Below are 12,762 nucleotides of genomic sequence, written 5' to 3' on the forward strand. Positions count from 1 at the left end.
GAGCCATCAAGACCCAAGACTATGCCACCCCAACCCCTTGGCTCAGGAAAAGCATTGCCTCGTCCCTGTTCCTCCTCCTCTGTCATCGGACACACTCACTAACTTCTCCAAGACATACAACTCGGGACAAAAAAAAAAAAATCTGGTTAACAAGATCATTCAATATCATTCTTGCTATCAGTTTTATTTCGATTTCCAACCCTCCTGTTATTTTGTCTTGTGCTTCTGTTCTTTCCACCTCCATTGGGAAGGAAGGTCTTTTCCCTTTCTCCTCCTCCCACCAGGTGCTGGAGTTTTTACACCGGTGCTTTTTTACTTAAGGAGAAAAATTGTCTGCATGGTGCAGGATGCTGAAGGGGAGACAGAAAGAGAAGGTTTGGAGGCCTGGGGGCGGCCATGCGTGTAGCCCTCCCCGGTATGTTTTTGTGCACAGAGTTGGCGCCAGGGCAGCGCCCCAGACCCCAGCCCTGGCTGCACAATAGATGACCGGACAGCTGCGGCCACTACAAAGGAGTCCCTCGGCCACGTCGCTGTTTACTTAGTGTCGGGTCTGACCCCAGGGCTGCTTGCGGCCAGTACATATGCTGATTCCACCCTGAGAACAGGCTTTCTGTCCTCCGTTCGCTGGGCTAGCCCGCGCGTGTTTGCAAACAACTTAACTGACTTTTCGAATATTCATCTGCTACGCTGGCTTTAGGGAAATTTGAAAGGAGACTCGCTGGGCAAAGACCCTAGGCCTCTGGAGGATTGGCTCACCACACGCAGGTCCTGGCCACCTCGCTGATTATCTTTTCTTCTTTACAGAGGAAGCGGATAGGCTTCAGCTTTAGAAAATTTATTGTTTTAATTTGCCAGCCATAAGTAGGGTCAGAAAGAAGCTGGACAACAGGCCCACAAGCCGCCCCGCAGACACCTACGGGAACAGACACGAACACGTTGTGAGCCAGGCAAGAGAATTATCTTTTTGCACGTGGAGAAGACCTTCATCTGGGGCTGCTGCTGGTCTATTCCTTTCCGTGCACTTCTACTGACACCTGGGCGTCATGATCCCTAACTCAACTCGACGGTTTAAAAATAATTAAAATCACTAGGTAATCACAGTACTAGTCAAAGGTCAATAAAACGTTCAACTGTTTAAAATAAGCTTTGCCCTCAAACTAGAAGTCACCTAGTCTTTCTTGTCAGTGTCTAAAAAACATTTAGTGATTTATTTGCTTCTTAGATGTGCAAATTGAAAGGCTGTCTGGAAAAAAGATGTCTTACTCAACTAGACCACGGACTCCCAACAGGAATGTCTCCCTCTTTGGGGCCTCCTCTTGAAAGAGATGCCAGGAACCCATATCTGCAAAGACAGCTATTGGGGCTGCCCCGAATTACCCTGACGCAGGGCACTCTGTACCCCACTCCATCTACATCTGGGCCTAAAGATCCTGCTCTCTCCTCCCCATCCCAGAACTGCCACACAGAGCCTTTGATATTGTCCCAAGCTTAATTTGGTAAGGCAAGAAAACAACCTAACACCACTTCTCATCTCCTGATTTCAGAGAATCTAATTTTTCCTAGGTGCCCCTACAGACTTGAAGGTAGGGGTGGGCTTTTCCACAAGCTCCTTCTATGAGTAGGGCTGGGCTAACACCTGTGCTGAGAATGCTGGAGAAGGTGGTTGGAAAACCAACTAGGACAGAGGAAGCTGAGCTCCTGGTGCCCCCCACTCCCTCTTTTATCCTCTTTATGACATTGTTCGCAATGACTGTCTAGTTCAGATATGACGAGACCAGCGCCTCCCTTGAAATGGGAACAGAGGACTGAATAAAGAAGAAAAAAGCACTTTGTAGTCTGCATCGTCCATCTTTAATTCAGAGACGCATCTCTACTCCAGGGAGCTCTGCCTTTGATCTCTTTGATTTTTTTACGCCAGATCTGTTATGGACTAAAATTCCTAGGTTTCCCATAGAAACATCTCCATTCCTTCGGGATATTGATGTTTTCTTCTTCCTGGGGGTTATGATATGGTAAATCAGATTCAGAAAAGAAGGGACAATGCCAGCATTCATGGGCCTGGGGTGGGGTTTCTCTTGGCCTTCTCCCTCCCTCTCTCTCATATTCTCTCTTAGTCCCTCTCATTCATACAAATATTTCCTCCCTCCCTTTTTCTCTTCTTCTCCTTTTCCTGTCTTCCCTCCGCCCTCCTTCCTCCTTTCCTCCTCCTTTCTTTCCTTGCCTTATTTTCTCTCCGTTGTTCTCGGGGGAACCAAAGTAGGGGTTGAGATTCTGGTCTCTTCAAGCCTTTCAAGCGCCTTCAACTTTGGCGGCGGCAGCAGCAGGTTGCGTTGCCATGGAGACTGTACTGTATGGCTACGGCGGCGGCCACGGCGGCCGCAGCTCGAATCCCCTAAACAATGCCGAGCCAAGTGCAGGTTTCTCGCCCTTTTCCGTGCACTTTTCTCTTCTAATGGGGCTAGTGGCCTCAAATGGGCGATGCATCTTGACACGAAAACAATCCTTGCCCCTCCTCTTCTCCCCCCACCCCGCCCCGCTTTTCCTTCCTCCCTCCACGTCTTTGATCTATTAAAAATCAAAAGAACAAAGTCACAGAGGAAAGTTGAGTTTTGTTGTGACTGCCACTGCACAAAATGGAGATCTTCAAACAGAGTGTGGTGGAACCGAGGTCTGACAATGCTGATCCAAGATTGGTTGTAGCCACAGGTCAAACTGGACAGCTCCATACAAGAGGACACAAATTATAACCAGGCCCAAGGAGCAGCAAACCTCTCCATCCCAAACTGACTGTAGCTAGGAGATTCTGATGGCCAGAAATGCCTCCAGTCAGGCTCCAAGTGCAACGTGAGTGAGGGCTCTGAAGAGGCCCCCAGGTGAGGAGCCACAAGGACCCAGAGCTAGAATATCTGCTCAATCTTAAATCATTTTACAGAGCCCGTGCGTGGCATTAGACCCCACCCAGATCTGGACAAGCTACAGCTTCTTCCACAGTGCTTGGCGCACAGCAGGTGATCAATAAATAATCGCTGGTGGTTGTTGCTTCTGCACTGCCAAACCCTCCACTAGGGGGCGCGAGAGGAGGTTTACCCAGAGAGAAGGGAGTGGGTAGACACAACTCAAGAAACAACAGCCACACTTTACTATAAAGGATAGTTAGATGGCTGGAAAAAATAATGCCAAAGCAAACAGATACTGAATTCAGTTTTTCTTTTCCAAAGGGACAGTAATATTAATATTATCATTATGGTCAGATTTTATTTGCCACAACTTATTGCTAGTAAGACTAACACTGAGCCAAAACATACATGAGTCATTTTCCCAGAACTAAGATCACTGTAAGATCCTCAACCTTCAGATGCTCAGAGCATTTCTTTAGATAATGTGTTCAGCGCCCGCTACTTAAAAATAGTATCAATCATTATTGAACTGGGTGTGTCTGGGTCTAATACACAGATCACACATTTATAGATTCATTTTGCCATACTGAATGTTCCATTTAAACAGCAAAAACAAAAACAAAAACAAAAAAATCACAAGTAGATTTGAATTACATTCATTTTTATTTTAAGTCAATGAGAAATGTGGATACTGCATACTTCAAAAATTTACTTAGTTTGGATTCAACGTTTAGTATCCAATTTTTTTAGCTACCTTTTGTATGTTAAAAATAACCTTGGAAAAGCTTCTATTTGAAATAAAATACAAAATACAAAAAGGGATTGTAAAGTAAGAGAAAGAAAAGCAGACTCAACTTGAACACCTTTAAATTCTGACCAACTGGATTGTGTAGCGTAAAGCCTATCCCAACATTTTCTCAAGGAACTGGTGTGCTGATGATCCCCTGAACATTTTAGTAATGTCCATATACTTCAGAAGCTGAAGAACAGGAAACAAAGTGTGCTAACAAATGATAGACATTTAGCAAGATAAATTTTAAATATTTTTATTTTTCAAACCAGGAAAAAAACTATGAATTAACAGAAAATTCTAGTCATTTCTAAAACAAAATTGTAGAAGAAACATGTTAATGTAACTGTGTTTTTTTCTAAGCCATGTTTGAACAGCATAATTATTTGTGATACAAAAAGAAAGGAGGAAAAAAATTAGAATGCAGAATTGTTGTTAGGGATTTGCAAACATCATGGAAAAAGTAGTATAAACCCTTGCCAAGATCCCAGAACTCTAATCCCTGGATCCTGATCTCCAAAGGAAGGCTAGAAAATTCTGCCTTGGCCTCAAAGTCTTGAGAAAATGAGATTGAAAACTGTTGATAAAATCAGCTAGGAGAAAAATACATAAATGTTCTTGGCCCAGGTGACCAGAATTGGTATTTAAAATTTATGTTGTTAAGTAAATTCAAATACAAAATCAAAGAAAACTTTTGTCTAGCAAGATGACTGCTTATGGTATGTGTTCTCTTACTTGTTAAATGTACCATAGACATATCCACATGCACACACACAAGAAAGTTCCAATTTGAAGAACTTTACCTTTTCTCTCTTAAGTATTTTTTCCTTCATTTATTTACCTTTGCAGTTCCAAATAAATTTAGAAAACTACTCCCTAGACAATTGATAAGGCAGAATGTTAACTGGCCGAAAGTTTCTGGGCCACCTTTTAGCCCTCAGGGAGAACTGAAGGGAGATATCTGTGAGGTCTCATCACAGGTACATGGAAAGGAAACAGGAAATAACCATAGCAACCACTACCTAGGCTGGAAAAGGTGATTCTGTAGGGCCGTCCATTTTGAATGAAATTTAAATGCAAAGGCAGAGAGCAAGCCTACACACACACACACAAATCCCCAGGCTCAAAAATAATAAACCTATACAGAGTGACTAGCACTTTCAGTGACTCAAGACCCAGTCCCCCACAAATTCTAAACATCTTAGCTTCATTTTAAATGGTCAGCGAAAGCTTAGGAAAGGAGATGTCCTGGGTACAGTCTTCTTTCTTCCTCCCTTCCTCTCACAGAAAAAAGCCCTAACCTTGTAGAATAAATCCATACTTTCAAAGTACCTTCTCATTTAGGACATTTTTAGGAAACTGTTCCTATCTATCCATTGAGTGTCATTCTCCTCTTGAACCTCCGAGTTCTGTGGATCTCCCTGTGTCTTCTCACTATACAAATAGAATCACTTCATCCTGCTGAACATCGCTCAAATTGCCTCAAAATGTGGTCCCAGCATCACTTGGGAACTTATTAGAAAGGTAAATTCACATAAACTGTTGGAATGGGGCCAAGCAATTTCTACTTGTGCTTTATTTTGTTTGTTTTCAAACAAACTTTGGGTGATTCTAAACCTCGATCAAATTGGAGAATCTCTAGTTTAAAGAATCTTTCCTACCCACTCACACTGCTAATAGAAATGTTGAACATAGGAGTTTGTATCCCTGAACACTGAAGACAAATCTGGAAGGAGAAACAAGGACAAGCCCTCTGAAGCTAAGGGCTGAGAACAGAACAGCCAATGAGAGGCCCTGGCTTCCCACCCGCACCTACCCCAGCACTGGATCTAGGGAACAACTCTTTAGGTTCCCAGTCCCGGTTTGCTGTGACTGCGAGCCTTGGTGAGTGAAAAAAGTGAAAGGGAGATAGCCATGTTCTCTTCTCCAAAGAGAACACCAGAGACAGATATGCTGACACTCTGGTATGGAAGAAAGCTCTGGAAGGAGGAGTCAGAGGGGAAGACACTCGAGGCAAGGTTCTCTAACACAAACAGACCGAGGAATTGAGATCCCACCCATGAAAAGGCCGGGGGAGGAGATGACTTGTGTACCTGACTGGGAGTAGGAATCTGAGTCTGGAGTATGTGTGGAAGGTGTAGAGGATGTGAATATAGTGGGTGTAAGAGTTGGGGGGAAGGGATGCCTGGAGACATGTGGGGGGATATGAAGGCATGGGGAGGTGACTGATGTGAAAGAGCGAGTGAAGTTCTAATTGTGAGGGGTCAAGGAGAGTCTGGGGACTCTGAAAATGTGTGGGAGTGTAGGGTGTGGAGATGAAGAGACTGGAGCTGGTAAAGGGTCTGAGGGAAGTGAAGAGGATGAAGTAGATGTGAGGGATTCGGGGGGATTCTGTGGAAGTGGAGGATGAGTAGTAGGAGGGGGTAAGAGGTTGAGATGGATACAAGAGAATATGAGGGGCTATGAGTGTGAGAAGGTGAGGTTTAAGAAGGGTTGAGGGAGTATGACAAGATGAGGTGGTGTGAAGCAGTAGAAGAGGGTGGGGGAAGGTGAGAGGAGTGTGGAGTGGGAGAAAGCAACAGGTCTCCGGGTCTTCCAAGCTACTGACAAAGGGAGTGAAGGGTAAAGGAAATGGGGATCTGATATATGAATGAGAGTCAGAAGCTAAAACCAAACCAAAGCAAAAAAAAACCAACAATAACAACAACAACAAAAAAAAAACCATACTTGTGGCCCCTTGTTCCCTCACGAGACAGCAGTAGCTAAATCAGAGAATGAGCCCAAGTCCTCCTGAAGCACCTGGTACCTGCCAAATTCTCACTGCCTGTGGGCATCGACTTCTGTGACTAAATTAAGGGGCCCCTGAAATGTCAAGTGAGAGTGAAGTGTGGGAGCTTTTCAGTTCTTCAGGCCCTGCGCCCTTCTCTAAAGGCTGCAATATTCCCTCCCCCTTCTTTAGCTCTGAATTCACAGTTTTTACACCAAAGAGGATTAAACTGGGGGCCCAGACTTCTCAAAATCCCAGATTTTCCAGGACTGCCCATAAGAAAGATTTCTAAGCATCGAGATCATAAATCTCACTTGTTTGCCGAAACTTGTGTAGCTTCTTCCAAATGCCCCTCTGGAATCCAGTCCCTGAACTATACTGCCTCAGCTTCTGCACTCTCTTTGCCAGAAGCAGGTAATTTGGGCTAGGTGGTGGTAGATGCAATAGGCATTGGAAATCAGAGCGCAATTTATTGGTCAGAGGTTGTGAATCAAAATGGGGGATGAGAGCTGTGTTTCTCTGTATCAAGAAAGCCACCAGAGAATGACTGTTCTCTGAACCCCGACTCTAGCATGGCCTGCCTACTCATAGGCACAGACAAAGGACCTGGAAGTGGAATATCTGGCCTATTCCAAATTAAGTTCAGTACTTGCTAGTTAAAAACACATGCCTCCAAAGCATCTCTAAATTTTTGCGTACAAAGTGGAGTTAAATAAATAGCAAATAACTGTTGAGGATTTTTAGAACAATACAAGCCTCATCTATAAAAATTAGGGGGAAACAACTACCTTAGAAGAAATAGAATACAAAGAGGGTCTAGGCTGCTCTCTCAGGTACTTCCAAGTCCTATAATCTGCCTTTACTTCTTCACTTTAATTTCACTGCATAGTAAAATGTAAAAATTTCACAGACTATAGCAGGTGTCATTTTATAATCCAGTCAGTAAGAATATTATTTATATAGAAGTTAATGTGTACTAGAGTCATCTAACAAATTTTACAGTGTCCTGTAAGTGCAAATCATTTTACCTTTAAGAAACATTAATTTTATATGCAAACAATTTTCAGTAGACAACTATCACATACTGAAATCTTATAAGAATAAATCAGTTACCTTAATTTTTCAATTATGAATATACTTATATTTTATAAAACATAAAAATGTTTTTCTCATTTCTTCCTCATTTAAATTGTGTTATTTGTTTGAATAAGAACACTTCTGGCAATTGTGCTGTGTCTTTATTGATATCAATAAATCACTATATGTTCTCTTGAATACTTCTAGGTAAAACCACTGACAGAGTTCATAATATAAACATTTAATGATATTTTTAGCTCTGGCCAATAATATGCACAAACTCTATTAATAGATGTCTGTCAGCAAAAAAATGGAATTAACCACATTTCATCTTCAATTTTAGTTACTATAAGTCAATGAATGGAGTAAGTACTTGAATTTTTGATACTAGAATATATGTGAGACACATTTTGTAAAATAGACAGATTTTTTTCTAATGATTTTTTTAAAATGTGTCTGTATCAAATTGTGCAAATTTGGAAATTTCTTGAATTCCTAAGCTGATTTTTGTAACAATTAAATTTAAATCTAAGTCCCTTGTGTTCATCATCATGGATTGTAGACTTTAGGTCCCAATTTACCCATTACCCTGAATAAACTTAACCCATCACACCCCCAGGTACAGGGAAGAAAAGGCTAGAAACATATTGCTGCCTTGCCTACACTATGTCACTATAGGATATCTCAGAATAGAACACTAATATTTGCATTTCTATGTCTTTCATTCCTAAATTTTCTGAAAACTGTAGGATACAGTAAGTAGCAGAGAGAAGAGAAAATTTAGAGCCATTTTACTTTAAAATAAAACAACTTTGAAAAAATAGTTGAACATGCACTTAATAAAATGGACAAATACCCCCTGAGAATTGAAATATGATTTTTTATGTATATTTAGTTGCCCATATTTCTGAACCTAAAGTCAAAATGCACAGACATTTATGTTTTGCATCTGCCTTAAAGAAGTGTTTTGAAGTAGTTCATACTTTATCACATTGTTAATTAAGCAAGAAATAAGAATAACTTAACAAATTACTTCTGTTAGTTAAGAAATTATTATGGAGATTATTGAAAAATGGAGAGTCCCCTTAATTTTCTTTTAGGTGCTTGTTCTTAAATATATTTTTTTTTTTTCATTCTAAGATTGCTGTTTTTACCTTTCTGCTACTTTTGTGCTGTACCTAAAGTCAATGTGGAACATGGCTTTTAAACAAACTTTCTTCTACCCTGAAAATCTCCATAGCTCAACAGAGAGAAGGCAAATTTTGCTCAGAAATCAAGAGAAAGGGCTTCCAAGGGAGAACTGGTGGCCCTCCCTCTTCCCCACCTGAACACAGTTCATGGAAACCTGAAAAATACCTTGCAAATGTTTGGAGAAATCACAGTGACTTTCACATATTCAAATCTGCATTCCCAGGCTGTGGCATGAGTTGGTGCCACCCTGGTCTGCTGCATCCCTTGTACTGAAAGAAGTAAATACTCCTCTCTTTCAAAGGAATGACACTCCCTTAAAGAAATTGAAAATATCCTCATTTTTCCTAATTTGCTCTCCCTGTCTTGGTAGTCCTATCTGCCAACACAATTGAGCCATGGAAATTGGTGAGGTTTTACCTTGTTGCAGATAATGAAAGGAATGTGGAAAATTCTGATCTCAGCTAGAAACCACAGTTGAGGAAAGTTATTTTGCTCCTATGTCAAAGTTCAGGGAAAGGCAGCCCAGTTCTCTAAATAATTTCAGATCTATAGTATGAGGTTTAAAGGACGTAAACCAATTTTAGATTTTTAAAAGGTGCTTTTCTCCTCCTGTAAAGTATTTGGTTTTACTGGAGGAAGTGTTCAAAGCCATAAAGCTCAGTAATCGGGATAACTTCCCCCGCAAGTTTCATCGGGTTTCCGGAGAGCTGAGAGCCTGTTGGCTGGCCATAGCTCCTTCAGGAACAATAAATCCTCCAGAATCATATTCCAAACCTCCCCATTACCAGTTATCCTAATTATTAGTTTCTCACAGCTTTCTCCACTCTCCATCTCTCCTCTTCCTTCATCCACTCCCCATCTTTGTGGAAAAGCCATTTGTGAGAAAACTACATTCATGTGCCATTTGATCAAACAAGAACCTGTTGACTTCCACAAACATAAACTTTCCTTTGCTATCAGTTATCTTACCGACTTTTTTAGTAAGAAAAAAAAAAGGCCAGAGAGATACATGTATTCCTCACCTAAATGATCTCTCTGCTATTTAACCAGCAACTAGCAATCATCCGACATTAATTTATACAGTTTGTGCAAATACCTAAGCTATTTAAAAAGCTTCTCTGGGTCGTGTGTGGCAGGGAACATCTATCTGGTGAATAGGCAGTGTCACACGGTAGCATGCTCTCTTGTCAAGGCCGATTGTGTTTTAGGCAAACATTTGCGCAAACATAAAGGCAAAGGTCAAGGACTGTTCAGTCCCAGTATGTGCTAATTCACCTAGAGAACCAATGGGGCAAAAGTTGCATTTTACATGCTCGCCCCCGCCAGACCCAGCGCAGGAGTCGCTCCTGCTAATGAACAAAATCGCCTCTGATCAGTTCCCTTGTCAATTTCTTTTCGGATCTTTGGTCCATGTCTCTGGGCTTCCTCAAAAATACAACTGGTAAAGACGTGTTTGCCAACATCTGCATCAGCTCCGCCCAACTTCTGGGGCAGCACATGTTTATTCCACGTTTCTGGTAGCGGAAAGCTAATAATAATAAATAAAATGTAGTTTGCTACAGATGCTTGCAGGTACTCAAATGAAGGACCGCTCTTTGCTGGCGTCTGAATATCCATGCCATGCAGAAGAATATTATTATTCAAACAGCAGAATCAAATCTCAAAGCCGCAGGTTAGTGGCAGGAAAGTGCATTTGTAACAGACGTTTGTGGAAATGTGGTACGCGCGCACACTGGGAGCCGCGTTTCTTTGGGACACTTTCCTACATTCAGCGAATACAGAGCATCACTTTCCAGTGAAATATGCCTCCCCCACCAATATATCTAAGCCATCTCCCACAGATCATGCCTAGTTATTTTCCAGCCCCCCCCCAAAAAAAAAATACAAATGATTTCTAGTGGATGTCAACTTGAGCAACTCGGAAGTGGAATATTTTTAGGGTTAAACAAACGTGCGCACGCACCAACCGGTAGGGTAACCGCATCAATAGTCATTTGGCAAGAACCAATGGCTGAGTTTTTGCAAATCGTCCATTTAAGGCAATAGTTTTTTCCCTTGATAAACCCCAGAGTCACAGCTGTGCGCGTCCACAGGCAAGTAGTTTACACGTGCAAAATTCATTCCTGAGTCAGGCGAGCCACAGGCTCAGCTGCGGCGCAATGCGGCGCTTGCCTGGGGCTAGAGAGTCCACGACTTGTTGCCTCTACGACCCGAACGCGGCTCTCCAAACCCCGGCCACTCAGAATTTGAGGGCCTCTGGGTCTATGACGACAGGGCTCTAGGAGAAAGGGGCCTCCCTGCAGAACACCCACAAAAACAGAGCAGAGTCGCAGGAGGAAGTCATCCTAGAAGGGAGCTTGGAGTATTCTCTCATTTCTTAAAAACAACAGAAAAGCTCTCCCCACAGTGCATTTTCACTGCGTTCCAAAACCAAAGAGAAAACAGAAGAAAATGTAACTTACCCCGACCTGCCACAATACTACATTTTGAGAGTCCTTTTAACACTTTGAGTCTTCCTTTACTGTTGCAGCCTTTTCTTTCCTCTTGTCAGAAACCAACTTTCAAACTAGCTGCGAAAAAAACAAAAAATAAAAAAAATAAATAAATAAAACCAGATCTTACTTTTGTCATATCTTGCCAGCTAGAATCTGCCTCAAAGTCTTCTCACTTCTTTCTCTACCAAAATTTCCTACACACCACCTGGGCAGCTTCACAAGGCTTAAAGTTTGTGTGGTTTGTGTGAGCAAATGTGTGTGTGTGTGTGCGCGCGCGCGCGTGTGCGGATGTGGGCAGTTAGTTGCTTTTTAAAAGACATCCTTGTCCTTCAGAGTAATAAAAGTGTAGCCCCCATCTTTGGGTGTGGGGATTTTACATGCACTTCTCATTGCAGTTAACTTTTTTCGAGCTGAGAAAAGCTGCTAGCTTACTTTCGGGAGACTTTGCTCGTTATTCATCTGTTTAGTCGCCTCAGAGGCACAAAAGCGGATCTGCGGCGTTATGAAAAATGGCCTGGGCGCGGAGAATGTCACAGTGGTCGGCGTATTATTTTAGCCCTTCTTAAAAAAAAAAAAAAAAAAAAAAAAAAAAAAAAAAAAAAAACTCAGGGAAAGTTTGCTTTTGATGAATTCAATAAAAGCAAAGCTGCAACGGAAGAGATTTTCAGCTAAAATTATACAGCATGGGGCAGAGCTTAAAACAGCCAGATGGCCAAAGGTAGAGGGACCCTCTCGGTTTCAAACCCCAGATCTAGAATTCCACTGGCTGAGTCTCTTAGTTTATTTAATCCCGCGTGTATCTTTTTTTGTTTTCTTTCTTTCTTTCTTTCTTTTCCAATTGATTTACCAGCTCTTTTTTCCACCTCACTTTTGGTTTCCCACCCTAGAAGTTGCTGGTGAAACCCTGTCTTGGGATTTGCAGAAGTCACTTTTCAATTTCCCCTTTGATAATAAAGTTAAACTTTCCAGCGCCAGCAGCCTGGAGTGAAGCGAACCCCTTAGGCGGTAGGCGGGTTCATTGCAGGCCACCATTCGGTTCCAGGTTCAAATCCTGCAGCCTTTGACGTCTCAGGCCACCTGTGGCTTTTGAATATAAGGACAAATATGTTCATTCCAACCCCTCCCATTCCCCACCACAACTGGGAAAAACCCGAAGAGCTTGGCTCATCCTCAACCTTACACGCTCATGGATCCTTCCCTTTCCTGTAATCGCAACTGCAGATCATTGTATTCCTGGCAAATTCATCAGCACTTCTCCCCATAATTTTCTTAGAAGTGAGGGACACACAAACTGAGGTGATCACAGTGGATTCTCAGATTTTGGAATGGGAATTAAGAATTTAACATGCATCCTATTTGAGCCATTTTCTTGGAGTTGGATGTTGGCAAAGCAGAAAAAAGTGGAGGGGGGAGAGTGAGGTAAAGAAATTGGAAGTTTACTTTGAAAGTCTGAACAAAGATCAAACTTAGACCCTGAAGCCCTTCCTCTGGAAAGGAAGCAGGGGAGAGAGGTTGGGTGGTAGTGGGGGGGCATTGGAAGCCACC

At 42.2% G+C, this 12,762-nt stretch overlaps 1 long non-coding RNA gene across 1 annotated transcript in view; it reads right to left on the reverse strand.

Moving 5' to 3' along the window:
* The window catches only part of LOC139361748 (uncharacterized), a 345,274-nt gene extending 333,542 nt beyond the window's left edge, over positions 1-11,732 (reverse strand). Inside the window, exons 1-2 of the long non-coding RNA XR_011619343.1 lie at positions 11,650-11,732; positions 11,185-11,292 (exon numbers count right to left, since the gene is read on the reverse strand). This is a non-coding gene — a long non-coding RNA (uncharacterized lncRNA). The remainder of the gene's footprint in view (positions 1-11,184; positions 11,293-11,649) is intronic.
* Between the last annotated feature and the right edge of the window lie 1,030 nt (positions 11,733-12,762).

This window comes from Macaca nemestrina, chromosome 2, assembly GCF_043159975.1.
Source record: "Macaca nemestrina isolate mMacNem1 chromosome 2, mMacNem.hap1, whole genome shotgun sequence".
Taxonomy (NCBI): Eukaryota; Metazoa; Chordata; class Mammalia; order Primates; family Cercopithecidae; genus Macaca; species Macaca nemestrina.